Source organism: Gopherus flavomarginatus, chromosome 5 (assembly GCF_025201925.1).
Source record: "Gopherus flavomarginatus isolate rGopFla2 chromosome 5, rGopFla2.mat.asm, whole genome shotgun sequence".
Taxonomy (NCBI): Eukaryota; Metazoa; Chordata; order Testudines; family Testudinidae; genus Gopherus; species Gopherus flavomarginatus.
The window spans coordinates 15,474,551-15,493,276 of record NC_066621.1 but is presented as its reverse complement, the minus strand read 5'-3'; the positions used below and the strand labels follow the sequence as shown (position 1 = coordinate 15,493,276).

Below are 18,726 nucleotides of genomic sequence, written 5' to 3'. Positions count from 1 at the left end.
GTAGATGGGCTGGTCTGTGCCAACTGCTCTGTGTCCCCACCAGTGTGTTTTTTCCAACAAGAAGTTTTTAAGTAGAACCATGGACTGAAATTGGCATGTCAGAATGAAAATTCCAGTAAATGACGCCCTTCCCTCTCTTGCAATTAACACCTTTTGCAAAGGGGAAATAAAAGGGAAAGTCTCCCACTTGGCAATTTCCTTGCATTGCTGGGGGCAGACACACAGCTCTGACTAATTTTTCATGAATAATTTTTGAAGTAGTGTCTGAATTCCACCCCCCGATTTGTTCACATGGGAATGTCTGTGCATAAATGCTGGTTGCTATGGATACATGGAACGGCCATGGTCCCAATGGAACAAACCGAACAGCTGAGGATACTGTTACCACAAATGGGGTCTGCATGTTTTGCCAAGCAAGGTTTGAATGGTGATAACTTTGCAAAAAGGAACTGTAACCATTGCTACAAAATGAAATTGCCTGATTCAGCTGTGGCATTGACTGGTGCAACCCTGAATGACTTTAGTTATTGTTGCATCCACTTAAGTCAGGACCAAAGCTGGTTCACTGTGTATCTTACACATCCCTGTGAAAAGGAAACCCGTTTCAGCTTTTGTGGAAGCATCCAGGTTACCAGCTGCACATTTTCTTCCCTCCTCCATCAAACCCACAGTCTTGGCTTTAAACACTGATCCCAATGCTAATATCCCTCTTGCATTTTTCAAGCTATACCAAGACTTTGGTGGTGGAAACCTGTTCATTTAGAGTAAATGAGAGATGGATAAAATGCTGCTATGATTTAATCTTACAGCATGCCTGGTTCACAGTGCTGATCTTGTTAACACACTGTTCTGCCAGGCTCCTGCTTGGTGGTGGGATATGTGTGTGTGAGAAAGAGACAGACGCACTTAGCTGGAAGAATATTTCTAACATAGACTCATAGAATGTTAGGGTTGGAAGGAACCTCAGGAGGTCATCTAGTACAACTCCCTGCTCAAAGCAGGACCAATCCCCAAACAGATTTTTGCCCCAGATCCCTAAGTGGCCCCCTCAAGGACTGAACTCATGACCCTGGGTTTAGCAGGCCAATGCTCAAACCACTGAGTTATCCATCCCCCCATGATCTCCATGGCTTCATGTAGGGGTGATTCCTTTTACCTTTCTTGGGTAAAGCTCTTTGGTATTCTGGTATTAAATGACAGCAGTGTGTAGGACCCCGTGTGCTAGGCACTGTGTTTACATACAGTGAGACAGGTCCTGTCCCAGAGAGTTTATAATCTAAATACACCAGACAGACCAAAGATGGGATGGGAAGCAGTGGCAGAGAGGTGAAACGGCTTCCAAAATCAAATAGCAGACCAATGACGGTGCCAGGAATAGGTCTCCTACTTCCAGTCCAGTGCCTTATCTGACAGTTATGTTGCCTCAACAGCACACGGTAAGACAGCTGTGTTGCATTGATAAATAGCTTCTCTTTATATTTCACCCTTCATCCCAAAGGATAAGAGAGACCTTTCTAATCTATGGGCCAAACTGTCACCTGTACAGGTTAGCCCCCCTCACCTACAAGACAGGAAACTCCATGAAGCTTATCTCCCAGAGCCTGATTCTGATCTCACGCTGGTGCAAATCAGCAGTAAATTGCATTGAAGAAAATGGTTATGCCAGTATAAGAACACTGTGTGTGAGGCTAGAATTGGGCCCCACCCAGTATCTGACTGATCATCTCTATGGGGAACTTCCACTTACCTACCTCAAGATAAAGGCTGAGTCGACCCTTCTGCAGTATCAACCTGGGGCTTCAAAGTGCCTGTGTATTGCAGACTTAGACATCTAAGCCATCCCCTGTGAGAATGTAACAAAAAGTTCAGTAGCCATGACGATCTGTGTTCCCTTCAGAATGGAAGAGCAGGTGGGGAGGAAGATGCAATTGTTCATTTAGGAAGCTGATCAGAACTTCAATGCAATAAAAGGCCCTTACACTAAGTTCTTCGGGTGCATCCTCACTGCTCTGGTCAGGTTTCTTCTTGAGGAAAAATGGTTAAGTCCCCCAGTCATGTTGAAGGGCACAGTCACCCTCCCCATATTCTTTTTAGCCCCATTCATCTCACCCCACCAACTTTCCTGCTTCTCAAGTGGTACTGCTTGTCCACCAAACTGGAGCCTCAATGAGGCTTTCTCTTTGGGTTTCACATTGTCAGAAACCTCTCTTGTAAGTAAGAGATCAGTGTCTTTGTCTCATCATTTAATGGGGTTTTTAAGGATACTGGTCTGTCTAAATATTTCAGTCACCAGCTTTTAAAATGCCCTTGCTACAGAGGACAGAAGTTGTAATAGAGTGTGAGCTACACATAGTTGGATAAGAAGAGATGTTAGAGGACTAATAGATCTGATAGTTGATTAGGATACTACCCAGAACTGACGTACATTGACAGAGCATTGTACTTAAGGAAGCCATGTCATGCACTTGCTTTATGGTGAACTGGGTTATCAAGTACATGCTCTCATGCCCAGCACCTGCACACTAAACCCAACAACTGGGAAGGAGTTGTCCAGTGAGTAGTGTAGAGAATTGAGAGCTACAAGATCTGTATGTGTGGTGTTTTTATTTTTATTTTTTATTCCCAACTCTCTACTGATTCTTCCTGTGCAACGTGGAGCCAAGTCACTTCACTGCTCTGTACCTCAGTTTCCATATGTGTAAAATGGGGAGAGGAATACTCTGAAAGGGCTATTGTAAAGCTGAATTTGTAATGTTTGTACAATTTTTTGAGATGCTCAGCTGGAAGAGGCTTGAACAGTGCAAAGTAGGGTTATGAATGTCTCTCGTTCTTGACTGGCTCTATAAACAGAGAGCAGTGACAAGAATGCAAATATTATGAGAATTGTATGCATTCTTGAGAGGGAGTGAGATTTTTGCAACTGTTAAACATCCAACTGTCACATGACCCATATTTAGAAGCCAGATAAAGTATCCTAAGGTTACTACTTTGAATAGATATTTGTTCTCAAGCTAATTGCATGCTTTTAGTCATTTTCAAATAATAGTGTGCCAAATTTTTTCTGTGCTGGACCCTGACAGGGATGGGGGTGGGGTTTATGCACTTTGTCCGAAGGAAAATGAGAATTTATAATCTCAGCCGCTAGTAACCAGCCAAAATACCAGCTGTTTGTAATTTACAAGATCATAAAACCAAATGTGGTTTTTCAAATAAGCAAAATATAATGTGTATATTAAGCTGTCTCCAGGGGCCTAATTCTGCCACACTTCTGGTATGTCACTCCACAAGTAGTTCCGTTGAAGCTAGTGTAGTTACCCATAGAGTTAGGTACTGCTGGTCAGGAGTAAGAGTGCTAGAGACAAAATCTGATCTTAAACTTGTGTAGTCCTTACTCAATTAGTTCTGTGCCTTTTTACCTTAGAAAATCTGACAATATCCCTGTCAGAGTTGATGGGCACATGATTGGTGCCTTATCGTGCATCTGAAAATCAGGTCCGATTCTAGTCTGTTTGGGCAAAGTCCTTGTTGAAATCCCATTATATTAAAACTGAAATCTATTTCCAACCTAATAATTTCAGGAATTTTAAATATTGGAAAAATATATTGCAAGCATCCGCTCCATAATCAGGCCACTGTTTTGTGAGGTAGGTGATTTCAGAGCCAATGGTACCATTCAACAAGGAATCAATACTATTTCTAAATTGCGATCACTTTAAAAAAGGAATTGCTGGTCTAACATAATGCACAGCCACAGTAATCAAGAAACTGAGCAGCTCTGTTATTACTGTGTTGTAGAATAACTGTGGGAACTGGCACTTTATCCCATCGCTACAGAAAACACTAATTAGAGACCGAATTCTGATGTACCTCAAGTCCCAGAACAAATTTTAGGCCTAATCCTGGAGAGATGCTGAACAACTTCTCTGAAAACCTCTAAGCCTGCCGCTCCCATTTGAATGATGCTCAGCACCTTGCAGGAGCAGGCCCTATAGTGGTAGCACTTGTCAATTTCCATGATGATTTTTTAGTACAAATTTATAGGGTCTGATTTTTCAAAGGGTGCTGAGCACCTCCAGTTCCCATTGACTAAAATGAGATTTGTAGATGCTCAGCAGTTCTGAAAATCAGACCAGTGTCCCATGAGGGCAGCTTTATTTCCCTTCATCCTGCTCTTAGTTCCTTGATCTAAGAAACTAAAAGTAAAAGTTACAATCTTCTAAACAGCATCTAAGACTCTGCCTAGGAGAAACCTTCAGCTCGTTATTACACAAGTCGCTGTGTATGCCTGTTGCTGGGAGTATGAGCTTATTTCTGTATTATCAGAAAAACATTCTCATGTGCTACGTCAGACGCATTCTAATCTTGTTAACAGAAGCCCCTTTGTACCAACTGAGTGGACACCCAGAGGACCATGAAACTCTTGACTAGAAATTAAAGCTTAAAAATTCTAGTACCAAACAGGATATCCATATTGAATGCAGGGACGTAGCCAGAGGGGAATCAACTCCAACCTACAAATGATCAAACTTGTGGCTTCTTCCTTCCCAGGGGTTTAGAATAGAGCTCTTCATAATGTCATACTTGCATTGTCTTGATTTTTTTTTCTTTCTTTCTTTTTTTTAAGCTTGTGAGCAGCAAGACCATGTTAACAGGGCTGGAAGGCAGAAATGATTTCTCTGCCCTCAGTAGTTTTTTAAGATGTAGCAAGTGAAGTTGGTGTTCTCCCTCCCCAATTCTCTTTGTTCTTTGACGGGGTTTAATAAATGGGCTGTGAATATAACTGTGGGCAGATGATGATTTAATGTAGCTGTCTTTTAAATGCATGCTTGAATTATTAGAATTCTTAAGACCATGAAGCACAGACTTTAAGAAGTGCCTAAAAGATTTAGGCTCCCAAATCCCATTGGCTTTCAAAAGGAATTGGAAGCCTAATTCCCTTAGGCAGCTTTTGAAAACCCCAGCCTAAATCTGCAAGCGTGACAGCTGAAAGCATTGCCCTGGTGCATATGCTACTTGGTTAATTTATTAAGGTTCACAAGACATACGGATTAGTGGAATATCTGTTACAAACAGAGGTATGCTGAAAATTGGATAACCTTAAAAAAAAAATCAAGGGATTTGCTTATTTTTTTTTTAAAAAGTGGTCCAACTCTGCCGCCCAACATTTTGCTTTATATGCATGTTTGTTGAAAAGAGGACTACCCAAAATGATCTTATTTTGAAACCCAAGTCAACACTTGTATCAAAATTCATTCTAAATAACCATGTGCAATTTTGAAATGTTGCATATTTTTCAATATGAAGACAGTAGTTTTGTGAAGATTTTACAAACAAGACAGGCTGTCTTGCAAAATTATGCCAAAAAACGAAATAAAATCCAACCAAGAACTCAACCTTTTCCAAAAAACTATGAGAATTAATTAAGAGTCATGGTGGAACCTGTCCTACATCTGTATATGATTTATTAGTCCTGCTAAAGGTCAAGAATTTGGAAGTTTGAGACCAGATATTCAAAAGAGCTTAGTATAGAGTGTACTAAGCTCTTAAAATTTGGCCTGTATTTTGTCTAACTGAGAAGTTGAGTTCTTCCAAGAATTCTGACCAGAGAGGGAAAAATATTGTGTTCAATCTAAACTGCAGGGGAAGTTTTAAGGGAGTCTTTGAAGTGGAATTTGGTCAGGATGCTAGGACTATTCTGGAGAGATGCTGTGGGAGATTTAATGATCCCCAATGTTTGGGACCTTGGTTTGTATATCCCATCCATAGGACATTGTTTCGCAGCATAGTGCCTGTTAGCATTGGGTTCAGTACTGACTCAGATGGAGTCACCTCCAATGCTTCTTGCGGTGCTATGACTCAACTCTAATACACATAGTGGCTAGCTCCGTGCCTGTTTACCTTGGAAATTCTGACAATATCCCTGCCAGAGCTGATGTGATTTCAAGAAAATGAACAGAAGAGGTAATCATCAAGTGCAGATTCAGCACTTCCTGGCTCCCAGTCATTTCCTCTAACCGCTAGACTACGCCGCCTCTTCTCAAACACATTTTTAGGTTTTGTTTTTATTCATGACTTTGTAACAATGAGTCTTTATGAACCAGAGCTTCATCGTACACTGTTAGAGTGAGGTGTGGAAAGATGCAACAAACAGGCATTTGGGTACCCACAAAGCACCTTTTCTTTTATGTTATCTTTATCCTATCGTGGTCTGTAGTGTAGACATATAGACTTATGTTGGCAAAACTTGCGTTGCTTGGGCATGTTGAGTATTCCACCCTCCTAGATAAGTTACACCAACATAAGTGTTCGTGTGCACAGCATGATGTATGTGGGAGCGCTTCTCCTGCTGACATAGCTTATGCCGCTTGCAGAGGTGGGGGGTTTTATGCCAATGGGAGAGCTTTCTTCCTTGGTCATATAGCATCTTCGCCAGAGGAGCTGCAGTGGCACAGCGGTATCAGTCCAGCTGCAGCACTGTACATATAGACATATCCTAATGAACTGGCTTTCCTCAGCTTCAGTCCTCGATCTTTAGTGAAGATTTACAGTCAGTGAGGCTTGAGAGGAAAACTATTCCATGCCTTGTGTGCTAACTGCAGCTCGTGGGCCGATGGGAATATTTTACGACCTACAGCAAGGAAAAAAAAAAGTTTAACTGTTTGAAGTCCAGTTCTTTAACCGAACGGGGGAGGGGGGATGGACTATGTAACCTGATCTTTAGCAGCACTGACTTCTAGGAAAACTCCCACTGGCAGCATCAGAGTAACTGCTTCACCTCTTCCTAACCCCAACACTGGGCTTCTTGTATGGGAAATTTAATCATCACCCTAAAGCTTGAACCCCTCTCTTCATCCTGGCATTTCAAAGATCGGTGCAGGCACCAGTGCGTCCACCCCAGAGCCACCATTTTGCTCTGCCACAGAGTAACTAGAGGCTTATGTTGGGGTAACTGAGCATGGAATAATTTCTCTTCCAAGCTAGCAGAACTGTAGCTCCATCCAGAGAAGCCAGATTTGGAGGACAGACTGTTTGAGGAGAGAGGATAGTGACTCAAAATGAAGAACACAATAAAAGCATATGAGGCTTCAATGATGAGCTCTTTCCTTTAATGTGCCTAGGCGAAGACTTATATAAATCTTGGTTTCAACAGTGGCAGCAGGCAGGGTTGATTGGCACTGCCTACTCTGGGTTGGATCAGGTGCATCATTACTCATCACTGTAAATTGGCTCTGGGACGTGGCACCTTCACATGTCAGTTTCGCCCACTCACTTGCACATGTCATCAACCTGCATGGCTGTTAATGAGCTCGCATTTCTTCCAAAAACTTACAGGCATACCCAGTGAAATCATAGCAGTGTGAGTGGAGGAGGGGAGGCTGGTATATTTGGAGCTAAAACAAGTAATATAATTTGGAATAGGGTACAGATGAGAGAGAGAAACACAAACCTACACACTGAACCATATTTTCGTAGGTAGTTCAGGTTTTTATTGCTTGACTAGAAAAAGACATTGATAAATTGGAGTGAATGTAAAGTGAGGTGTAAAAGAATTATAAAAGGCTCAGAGCATGAGTATTGAGGGGGCTTTGCAATGTAGTGTGTAGCCAGATCGTGAGATTCTTATATTTTTCAGAGTAGTGTAAATCATGAGTAACTCTGATACTGGTGTAAGTGAAATTAGAATCTAGTCCAAATCCACTAAGGGTGAGGAGTCTTTCTATTGACTCCATTGGGTTCAGATCCAGCCCTAAGGGAAGAGCGATGATGTGATGGCAACCAGCATGAATCGAACCTGAAATCCTAACTCTCTCTAAAGTCAGCAGGCCAAATCTTGAGTGGTGCTGAGTACCATTAACTCCTGTTAACTTGAACAGAGCTGTGGGTGCTCAGTACCTCTCAGGGGTTGGGAGCTTTGCCTTAAGGATTGAATAAAAGACAAGTAAGGAGTTGAACCTGTATAAAGATTTAGGAAGAAATAATGCAAAAGGAGTAAATTATTTAGGAGTGGTGTAACGAGGGAATGGCCTGAAGCTACAAGTGAAAACATGACATACACAATTGCAACCTTTTGCAGCAAGGCAGTGTGATAGAGCAGGTAGAATGTCAGATCAGCTACTCAGAACTCCTGGGTTCTAATTCCAGTTCTACCACTAATTTGCTTTAACTTTGCATGGACCCACATTTTCAGAAGCAGCCTCTAAATTTGGTTGCCTTGGTTTCTGAGTGCCTAGCTGGAGACACAATGGGCCTGATCTCTCAGAAGTGCTGAACATCTCCATCTCCACTTGAAGTGAGTGAGAGCATCTCTGAAAATCAGACCTAAGTGTCTAAAGTTGAACACCCAAAATTAGTCACTTTTAGAAATAAATAAATTAGGCTTTAGCCTCTCTGTACCTCAGTTTCCCCATCTGTAAAACAGGAATAAATGCCTTTTAACTGGGCTATTGTAAGGCTACAGGCTATTTTTTGAATTTTAAAAGGGATTGTAGAGCAGCAGTTATTAAACTAAAATTTCCTAACAGTAAGGTCAGTTACACAGTGGTGTAATGTGCTAAGGGAGGATACTGAGTATCTATTTCTTGGAAGTGTTCAATCGTAGACTAGATCTGAACTCTTTACCACAAATACCCTCAACATAATTAGGAGCTATGCATGCATCTGGCAAGGAAAGCCAGCTGCAGAGAGGTAGCATAGAAGAGAGTCTGTGTTGTTAAAGGACATAGAGTAGATGATGCAGGAGGTCTTACAGCCTTGTCATTTGACTCTCCTTAAGTTTTTCGTTAATTGTCCCATATTTTTCTTCCTCCTTCTGTGTATTCCAGTGTTGTCTAAAGGTTGCACATCAGATAGCTCAGGGATGAAATGTCAGTTTCAATGTTCCTTTGCGTTGTCACTGCTCTTTAAGTGCCTGGGGTTTGAAATTAAATGTCAAAGGGATTTTGTAGCACATGGAAACCAGATGTGCTTGAAGATTGTCTTTGGGAAGGATGGAGCGGCTTAATCATGTACATTGAATCTTCTTAGTGAAATTGACTCACAATGTTACTGGCTAATGCTGAACAGACCATTATGGTGTATAGCCTCATTGTACACAGCTGGGGTTACTGAAACCTCACCTAACGGGGCTAATGTCCGTCCTGTGTGCTGAAGACAAACATGGCATCTGGCAGCTAGGTACCTCTTGCCAGCTTTCTGTGAAATTACAATGACAACAGCCTGGGAGGCCTCATCTGGACTGTGGCAAAGGGATGTGTCACTAAATATAGATCACTTACTAAATCAATAAACAACGGTCACATTGCCATCTTGTTGGTGACACTTTTCCCTTCCATCTAATTAGAGAGCTCCAACGCATGTTATCTAAGGAGTTGGAAATAGCACACAGGAGAGAGACCCCCCAGAGGTCCAGATTTGGGCTTATGGTGCTCTGCCTGTAATAGACAAGGGTGACTACCAAACAGATGTTCTCTGTCAGCAATGACCCGTGAATTTTGATCTGGTCCAAGAGGGAACTGTAGGACTAATACCCACAACTCTTCCTGGGATACATTTTCCTCTCAGTGATGTCTGTTCCCTGCTCCAAAGAGCCCAGAATAGAAAGACCTGGTTCTGCAAGATGCTGAAGGCTCTCTACTTCAGCGGGAGCCGATGGTAGCTATCACCTCACATGCTGCACATGGTATGTTGCAGAGTCAGACCCAAAGTAAAGACAAGTCAAACAAAAGACTGTTTCAAGAGAGGGAGGGTGAGGTAAAGAGCCTGGGAAGCCTGCTTGAGATGGGTCTGAAGGTGCAGAGAAGTACAGGAAGATAGTTCTGGACACTGGGTTTTGGAATAGCATGATTAAAACAGGTGGAGTGAAGTGAAAAGACTGAGAAGAACTGAGAGGCCAGGGTTGGGAATGGAGGATACCAAGAGCAAAGATCTATCTATGGGCATGTGCATAGGTGCCAACTCTGTGGGTGCTCTGGGGCTGGAGCACCCAAGGAAAAAAATAGTGGGTGCTCAGCACCCACCGACAGCCCTGCAGATCAGCTTCTTCCCCTCCACCCCCATGCCTCCCAGCCCTGCCCATCAGCTCCTCCCTGCCCTGACAGCGCCTCCCACCCTCCACGATCAGCTATTCAGTGGTGTGCAGGAGGCACTGGTGAGGGGAGAGGAGCAGGGGCAGGAAAAGGCAGAATAGGATGAGAAGAAGTGGGACGGAGGTGGGAGCTTGGGGGAAAGAGTGTAGTGGGGGTGGGGCCTGTGGTGGAGCAGGGGTCCAGCAGCCCTGGGGAAATCACAGAGTCAGCGCCTCTGGGTGTGTGACTAGCAGATCTCTGCCATCTGTGGGCATGTCCGTGTTGGCAAAATTATTGGCATTAGAGGGGAAGGGTAGACGCAGGGAAATGATATCTAAGCTCTCCTCTGACCAGGGCCGGTGCAACCATTTAGGGTGCTGGTATTTGAGAGGCACCATTTTCTTCGGTGGCGACCGTGGCAGCCACATCTTTGGCCGCCCCGGTCACCGCTGGCATTTAGATGGAGGGAGCTGGGGCAGGGGAGCGCGGGGAGGGCTGCCTGCAGCAAGTAAGGCGGCGGGGTGGCATGCAGGGGAACTCCCCGCCCCAGCTCACCCCTGCCCCGCCTCCCCGAGCACACCGTGACTGCATCACTTCTCCCGCCTCCCAGGCTTGCGGTGCCTAAGCTGATTGGCTCCGCAAGCCTGGGAGGCAGGAGAAGGGAAGCGGCCACGGCGTGCTCGGGGAGGAGTCAGAGCAGGGGTGAGCTGGGGCGGGGTGCCTGAGGTTGGGGGGTGGGGAGCTGCCGCAAGGGGGGCACCTCAGGGCGGAGGGAGAGAGCTGCGCCGGGGGGGGCACCTCAGGGCAGGTGTGTGGGGGGGTGCAAGGTGATAGTTTCGCCTAGGGCATGAAACATCCTTGCACCGGCCCTACCTCTGACCTCTGTGGGACTGTAGTGAGAACGCAGATGACTTAAAGAACTATGTGAATTGCTGTTGGATTCTCCCAGGGCACCACAGTTAGTGGGTCAGTTTATTGCTAGAACTGTTGGAGATGGGTTTTTATGTAGTACTTACGCTGACTGCAACAAAGGCCTTGTGGATTGTCCAGACTCAAACTGTGCTGGTCCGAGCTACCATGCTGTTGAATGTGATAAAAGGTGGAAAACATATAGACAATGTATAAGGATCAGGAGGTGGCTAGCAATCTGCAAACCATCTTGTTAAAAAAGGGATTGATACATTGCTGAAGAAATACCTCCTTTCTGGAGACGTATCTGAATCCGAATGTCCAGCAGCTCCTGCAACCTTACATGTTAAAAAGGGGAAAAAAGTATATTCTGTGTTTAAATTATAAAGTTGTTGAGCACATTGGGTCTAATTTTGGTTGCTGGGTTAGTGCGCTGGTGCTGGGCAGTGCTGGTGGCCTGTGATACCCGAGAGGTCAGACTAGATCCGGTGATTCCTTCCGTCTTAAACTCGGACTCAATGCCATCACTGCTCAGTTAGGCTGGGCTAGGCCAGCCCTGCTGGAGCACTCCCATTGCAAAGCCTTATCTGTGCGGCTGCGTCTACAATGATGCTCTACTCGCCTGGGCTGGATTTCTAGCAGGCTATCTGACGGTTCTTAGCCATGCATTCAACTGGGACACCCTGTAAAGTCATTCACCATGGATGGGTCCTGCTGATATCACACTTTGAGAGGTGGCTGGGCCAAACCTGAGTGATGCCATGACACTGCATGCCAAGTTGCGATGCCTTGAGCTGGGGCCAGCCCTATGGGACAGGAGCCACCACTGTGGGCTTGCTTTCCAACCCCTGTGCCTCTCTTTCCCCTCATTCCCTGGGTCTTCCCCTCTCCACCTGGCCAAAGTTTGGATTATGGTGCCGGGGCAGAGGGTGCATATATGTTATAGTGAATGGCAAAAAAAGACACAATGCAGTTGGCAGGTCACCTTAGCAAAAGCTTTGGGACCCACTGGTTTAAATCACCCTCAAGACCAGGTTAGCGGTTTTTGTATGTGCATGGAAGGAGGGTTAGGGGCAACACCGGGGCTGTAGCACAGGCTCGCTCTGCAGTCAAGACACAACTGGTGACTCCTGTGATTCTCTGGCTCAGACATATGGATCTCTTTAATGTTACCGCCTTGAGCCTATCCCAGTGCTTGTGCCAATGCCTGCGCATGTTGGTGGTTTTTTGCTTGCTGCATTCTAGATATGACTGATAATTAAATTCTCTGTAGAAAAATGTCATTAGAATGTCCCAGACTGTGAATTCCTGCAGAGGAGTGAGAAACCACAAATCCTGCTTTGTTCTTTCAGCCCTTTGAGGACGAACAGAAGTATTTTCTTGGTGAGACTGATTGTTTCTCTGAGCTTGTCACGGAGGCTGGTGTGACTTTCCTATTTCTGCTCCTTCTTCTTCCTTCCTCAGGGCAGGCTCCTGCTTGCTCCCTTGTACCCATAGGTGACCCCAAACCTTTTCCAATGTACGGCGTAGGGAATGAGATGTCTGCAGAGGACAGCCCCACAAGGAGCTTTGTGAGTGCCTATGTGCAACGGGGCTGAGGAAGGCAGGGCAGGAGGGGACCTGGGGCTCCAGCTGGTGTATATTTTACATGTTTGTAAGATAGGTGGATTCCACTCTCACCCCACCCTCCTTCCCATCATAGACCTTAAGTTACCGCTTTAGCAACCCTGAAATAGATCTGCTGCCATTCAGTGGCTTTGGGGGCAAAGAGGCTTCCTTTCACCTTCCCCGTTGTTGCAGAAGCCACCTCTGCTGACCCTGCCTACGGGCGCTTGTTGCTGGACCGGAGGATGGAAGAGTTGGCCCTCGCAATATTGCCCTCACACTGCTCAGCTCTCCATTTGGGAAGAGGATACACTCATTTATCAAATAGCACTTCCCCCTCCCTTTAAGGTATTACTGAGTCCCATTCCCTGGCCATTCTCTCTCTCTCTCTCTGAAGAAGGGAAGTAGGATGGAGGCAGTTAAATGAAGCGCACACAAGGCCACATATCCTGCTTAAGCCCTTACAGCCAAATTCAGAGGTCCCTATTTGGTTTGTAACTGTGACCTGTCTCAGGCAATCTCCCTCAGGAGCAGGTCCTCAGCGCGGGTCTCAAATGGGTTATAAGCATTGGGCCTTGAGCTGAGCCGTCTGCAGATGGGGTAAATGTCTCCCACATTGTTGTTTTTTTTCCCCCCTTCTTAGTACAACGTAGAAACCTGTCCCTGTGCTCCATACTTGGCTTTCTTAACTTCTTGGCTCAGCACGATCAGTGACATGAGCTTATTTCCAACACAAAACCTCCTGCTGACCCTTTCCTCTTGTCTGGTGAGTTGCCTGGGACTATTGGTTCTTAATCAGCCTGGCTGTGGTTTCTGTCCCATGTTGATAAGGTGCATGCCTTGCTGCACAGAAAGGTTAAAGCCCAAATCCTCTGGTGGGGGCCCAGGAACGGGAGTATGTGCTTTAAACCGAGGGCAGAGGGGCTGCTTCCTGTTCCAAGGAAAAGATGTTAAGGGATTTGGGTGTGTGAGGAGGAGGTGCTGGGTTTTCACCAACCTCTCCTTCATTGTTACCTGCCTGTTTCACAAATAAAATGCAGCTGGTGGCTCTTACTACACCCATTGTGCTTAATTCTGCTGTGATACACCAGCGTAATGGGACCAACTCAGCTGACTTCAGTGGAGTTACTCCAGACTCTCACCTATGCAGTGGGAATGACTCCATGGACTCCAGTGGAGTTAACATGGATTCATACTGATGTAACTGCAAGAGCAGATTTGGCCTCCGGTTTCATTTGTGTTGCCGGAAATTTGACTCCTCCGGTACAGACAAACATTGTTCTTGGATGTTCTCCCTTATAACTGTGATTTCACAATCACGAATCATGGATATAAAAGTTCCTGCGTCCTCCTTTCCCCTCCAGCATTTTGTTACACAAGTGAGCTCAGCAGCTGGTGATCCTTAGCTGGTAATCATTCAATGGATATGACCTTTTTATTATGTGCTTGAGTTGGGAAAGGGTGAGGCTTCTAATAGCTCACATTCAGACCCCAGCAGAAGGTATATCTGGATATCTTCCATGAAGGAAGGTGAGACTAAAAGAAGGTTCTCTTTGAAGACAGTGGTATGTAATTGAGGCTTTACCACTGGAACTCTTTGCCAGAAGATGTTGTGAAGGCCAAGACTATAACAGGATTCAAAAAAGAGCTAGATACGTTCAGGGGAGATAAGTCCATCAATGGCTATTAGCCAGGATGAGCAGGGATGGTGTCCCTAGCCTGTGTTTGCCAGAAGCTGGGAATGGGTGACAGGGGATGGATCACTTGATGATTACCTGTTCTGTTCATTCCCTTTGGGGCACCTGGCATTGGCTACTGTCAGAAGAGAGGATGGGCTAGATGGACCATTGGTCTGACCCAGTATGGCTGTTCGTACAGGTTAAGATCATGCTTTTAAATATGTCTATAACAAAGGCTTCTCTGAGGTCTGTTGATGGTTTGTAGCTTAATGCCATTATGTGACTGGAATGAGTCTGGAGGCAACTTGTTTTCCTAGCCGTACAAACAGGGGAATGGTGATGCTGTCCAAAAGATGATTAAGTGATATGGTATCTGGAACTACCCCACTGAGCCATAACATCAGTCTCTCTCCCTGTGTGTTCCAGTTTTGGTCGTAAGGGCTTTGTGGAGGAACTATTTACACTCTTAACAACTTAGCGACGGATCCTCTTGGCTTATTTCTTCCTGGACTTTTAAAAAAAACGTGGCATGTCGTGAGAGCTGAGGGTAAATGCAGTTCTGGGTAGCGTGTATTCAAAGACGATCACCACCACCCAGGGCAGCATGAGGAATTTGCTTCATGCAGCTTTGGTGTGACCACATCTGGAATATTGCACTCAGTTCTGTGCTTCGGTTTGCCAGAAGAACAACTGGAAAGGAGTTGAGGGAAGAACAACAAAATTATCAGGGGACTGAATGGATTGATTTGGAGGGGAGATTAAAGGAGCAAAATATGTGCATTTTGCCTAAACCGTAATTGAATTGATTGGGGATGAGGAGAGCATGAATTTATATAAACATGTGAAGGGTATTGCAGGAGATGGGATTGTTTAGCTTGGTACAAGGAGGAATGGGAAAGGGGAAATTTAGACTGAATGGGGAGGTGGGAAATCCTGGCAGTGAGAAGGACTAGACTGTGAAGTAGTCTGCTATGGGAAGTACTGGACTCTGCATTGCTTGGGACTTTTACACCTCATCTGGACAAAATACTAATAAATGTACTGTAGGGAACAATCCTAAGGGAGAAGAAGTGCATTATCTAATTGACAAAACCTATCTGTTATATCTGTGATCCCATGATTTAGAGCCAGCCATAGAGGGAGGTGTGCATCACATCTTCTTAAGGTTGCTTTTTTGACGTGTATGTTCTATGCTCTGTGAAGCAAAGATGCTAATGTTAAATCTTTGTAAGGTTTGTCCATTTTACATGGTTTCTGTTTTGGGAGTCAAATTCTGCTCTCAGTTACTCCAGATTTGCATCTCCCATCTAACTCCATCCACTCTTTACTGTGTCAAATGCTTGCTGTTTGAGAAACTAATTTAAAAAAAATCTTCTCAGGAAAAACAATCCAATTGTGCAATTACATAAAAACTGCCCCAAAATCTCAGATCCCAAGAGGGGAAATATTCCAGAGAAGACTCTTCAACTGACATACTTAAAAAGCATTATTTTAACCCAAGGCAAAACATCAAATATTTATTCTGGACTTGCACTGATGAAACTGAGAGCAGAATTTGACCTTCTGAAAATTTGCCTTGATGTTTTGCAATAATGTAGAAATAATGTAACTCTCATTAACATGTGATGGAGATCAAGAGGCTAAAGCCAAGATTTTCAGTTGTAACTAGTGATTTTTTTCAAGTGCCTCAGCTTTGTGATGCCTAACTAGAAACACCTTTTGAAGGGGTCCTGATTTGGGGGCAGGGGAAGGAGGTGGTCAGGGGTGTTCTGCACCCTCTGAAAATTGAGCCCCTTGAAGTTGTCTGAGTTTGGGCATTATAAATCACTAATTGCTTTTAAAAATCATGGCTTAAAAATTCTAGAGAACTTAGACAACTTATAAAAGGCAATGTACAGATTCTTTACAAACAATTAATTCATTCTGATTTTTATGTTCCCTACCCCAACCCTATTTTCCATAGGCTGAATGATAGTCACCTGAAATCTTTAAGACAAGCGACAAGTATTTAAGACACCAAGGATACAGTGTTAAGGTAAGACACAGCACCTTGCTTATTTCAATCATAACCAAGTTAGTTTGAATTGAACTTCATACTGGTTAACAAACTAGAGAAGCTAACTCTGGGCACAATACTAACTCTGGCTATGGCTGTTGTCCAAACCAAACCCCCCAGTCCTAATGTGACAGTCAGCACATCCCGGATTGAACCAGGGACTTCCAGGACTAATGCATGAGTGTCTACAGCTAAAGAGAGACAGTTCAGGGGGATTTGAACAACTATCCTCTGAGGATTGGCACAAACAGGAGGACCAATGACTCACACTAGCTCTCCAAAAAGAAATATGATTCCAGATCTGAATTTTACAGATGATCCCCCCAAGCGTTATATCAACAGCACAATGAAAACCTCAGATCTTGAACAGTCCTGATCCTGGAGGTGTTCTCACTTTGCATTTGGATCTAAATTTAGTGACTTGAGCCTCTGTCCAATTAAAAACAATGAAAAATTTGGGGACCAAAGTAATGATTCCAGAGCTACCTTGATTGTCTGTGTCTTATTCCCCTCTCTTTCCTGGTTGGTGAAAACAGTACTGAAATAATTGCATTACCTTGGTGAGAAGCGTGTTTAGCTGCTTACTGAATTCAAGAACAGTCTGTGATAACTTAATTAACTTATTCCATCGGCCAAAGAAAAAGCTCAGTAAATCAGTTTAATATTTACCCAGCTTGTTTCCTATCTTAATTAAGCGTGTCTGGATCTTTAACAGAATTGGAAACTCTCGTGCAGAGATCCAAATCTGGGACTGGTCAGCTTTGATGTGGACAAATACCGAGAATAAATGCATCCCCAGCTAACCCAACTTGAGCGTCTTTTGACTTGGGTGCTTCTACCCAGAGCTGCTGCTGTCCAGACACAAAAACAGGAGAATCAGCAAGCGGCATGCACTCCATGTGTCAGTTTCAGTGTCTGGAAAGTAACATCACCTTCAGGCAGTGGCACAGCAGATAAGATCAGCTTCAGTTGTATCAGAATGCTCTTGGTTGAAATAAATAGTCCATCTGGATTAGTCCTTCACTTCTTCAGAAAAAGGTTAATTTCTAGCCCTGCGTTTGAGCCCTACTTATGCTTTATGTGGCATGATTAAAAAAAAAAAAGACATTGACAATTGAATTAATGGTATGTCAGATTCTTTCACCAAAGGACATGGTTGATTCGCCAATATTTTAAATTATAAATCACAATTGGATGCTTTTCTAAAATGTATGCTATCACCGAACCACAGAATATTAAGCATGATGTGGGAATCGCTGGGTAGACGTTGGTGGCCTATGTTATACAGAAGGTCACACTCTATGATCAAAAATGGTTCTTTATTGCTGTGGAATCTGTGGATGAAATCTTGGTCCCATCTGGACTTTTGTTGATATCAGTGGGGTCAAGATTTAATTTTATGAGTCTCTGGTCTGATACTCGAGTCACAGCCTGTTTCTTGAACGAAGTAAGAGGATCTGCCCTTGTTGTGAGTGAATTACTTAAACAATCCTCCCAGCTCATACAAAATAAAGTATAATAATAGCAGAAAAATATTATTAATAATCAAATGCCATCAATTCATCTTATATTACTTCAAACCTTAACTAAAACCCTCAGTATCCGTTTGCAGTAGGTGAAATAATTTGAGAGCTCTTTACACAGCTCTGAAATCCAGCTATCTCTGGGGTAGAATATAGTAATTGTTTAGCAGTGCACAGGAACAGAAGGTGCAGAAGTAAATATCCACTTGAAAGTGCAATTTGGGTTGACGCCGTAGCTTCCTGAGATTAAATCTGACTGGGACACAAAGGTTAACACTCCTTCTCCTAAAGACAGTGCCCTGCGATCTTTACTGATCACTAGTATCAGAACCTTATGTTTGCAACTTTCCTGGAAGGTGTAAGTATAAAGAACAGTGGAATCCAATTAGTCACCAAGTAATTTCCTGGTTTATGAGTAGTCAGGGGAATTTTAACCCCTGGGCATCCACACACTGCAGCTCATGCAATTTTGCTTCATTAACCTTTTCCCTCTGAGCAGAGGGGAAACCTCACTCTGTGTCAGGGCCTGTATATTTGTGACATGTTACATCTTGTCACAGGCTGCTGTGATACAGCCGAGCAGATGCAATTTAACCTACGTGACATCACATGCAGGAGAATGTAAACACTTCATGGGGCACACAGGGAAGACTTAACTTGGTGACAAACTCTCTCCTCATTTGCAGAGAAGCCATCATTATTTCCAATATGAAAAGCAGTGTGGCCTATGGGCGATCACTTCACGTGATCTGGGAAGTTTGGGAATTTAGGGCTTGTCTACATGAACAATTAGACTACAGCAAGCTGGGGTATGACTCTATCCCACACTAGCCTGCCATGGTCTAACTGTCCATGTGGAGCCCGGTAATGTGCATTAACCCTTGGCTAGA

General features: G+C 44.1%; 1 protein-coding gene across 23 annotated transcripts in view; it reads left to right on the top strand.

The window, feature by feature from the left end:
• NFASC (neurofascin) overlaps positions 1-18,726 on the top strand; it is a 183,249-nt gene that overhangs the window by 37,505 nt on the left and 127,018 nt on the right. For 22 of the 23 annotated variants that reach the window (XM_050955564.1, XM_050955565.1, XM_050955583.1 and 19 more), the window contains exon 2: positions 16,221-16,292. The exons of the other annotated variant lie outside the window; for it this stretch is intronic. The gene's annotated coding sequence lies outside the window, so the exon portion shown is untranslated. The remainder of the gene's footprint in view (positions 1-16,220; positions 16,293-18,726) is intronic. 23 annotated transcript variants of the gene reach the window in all.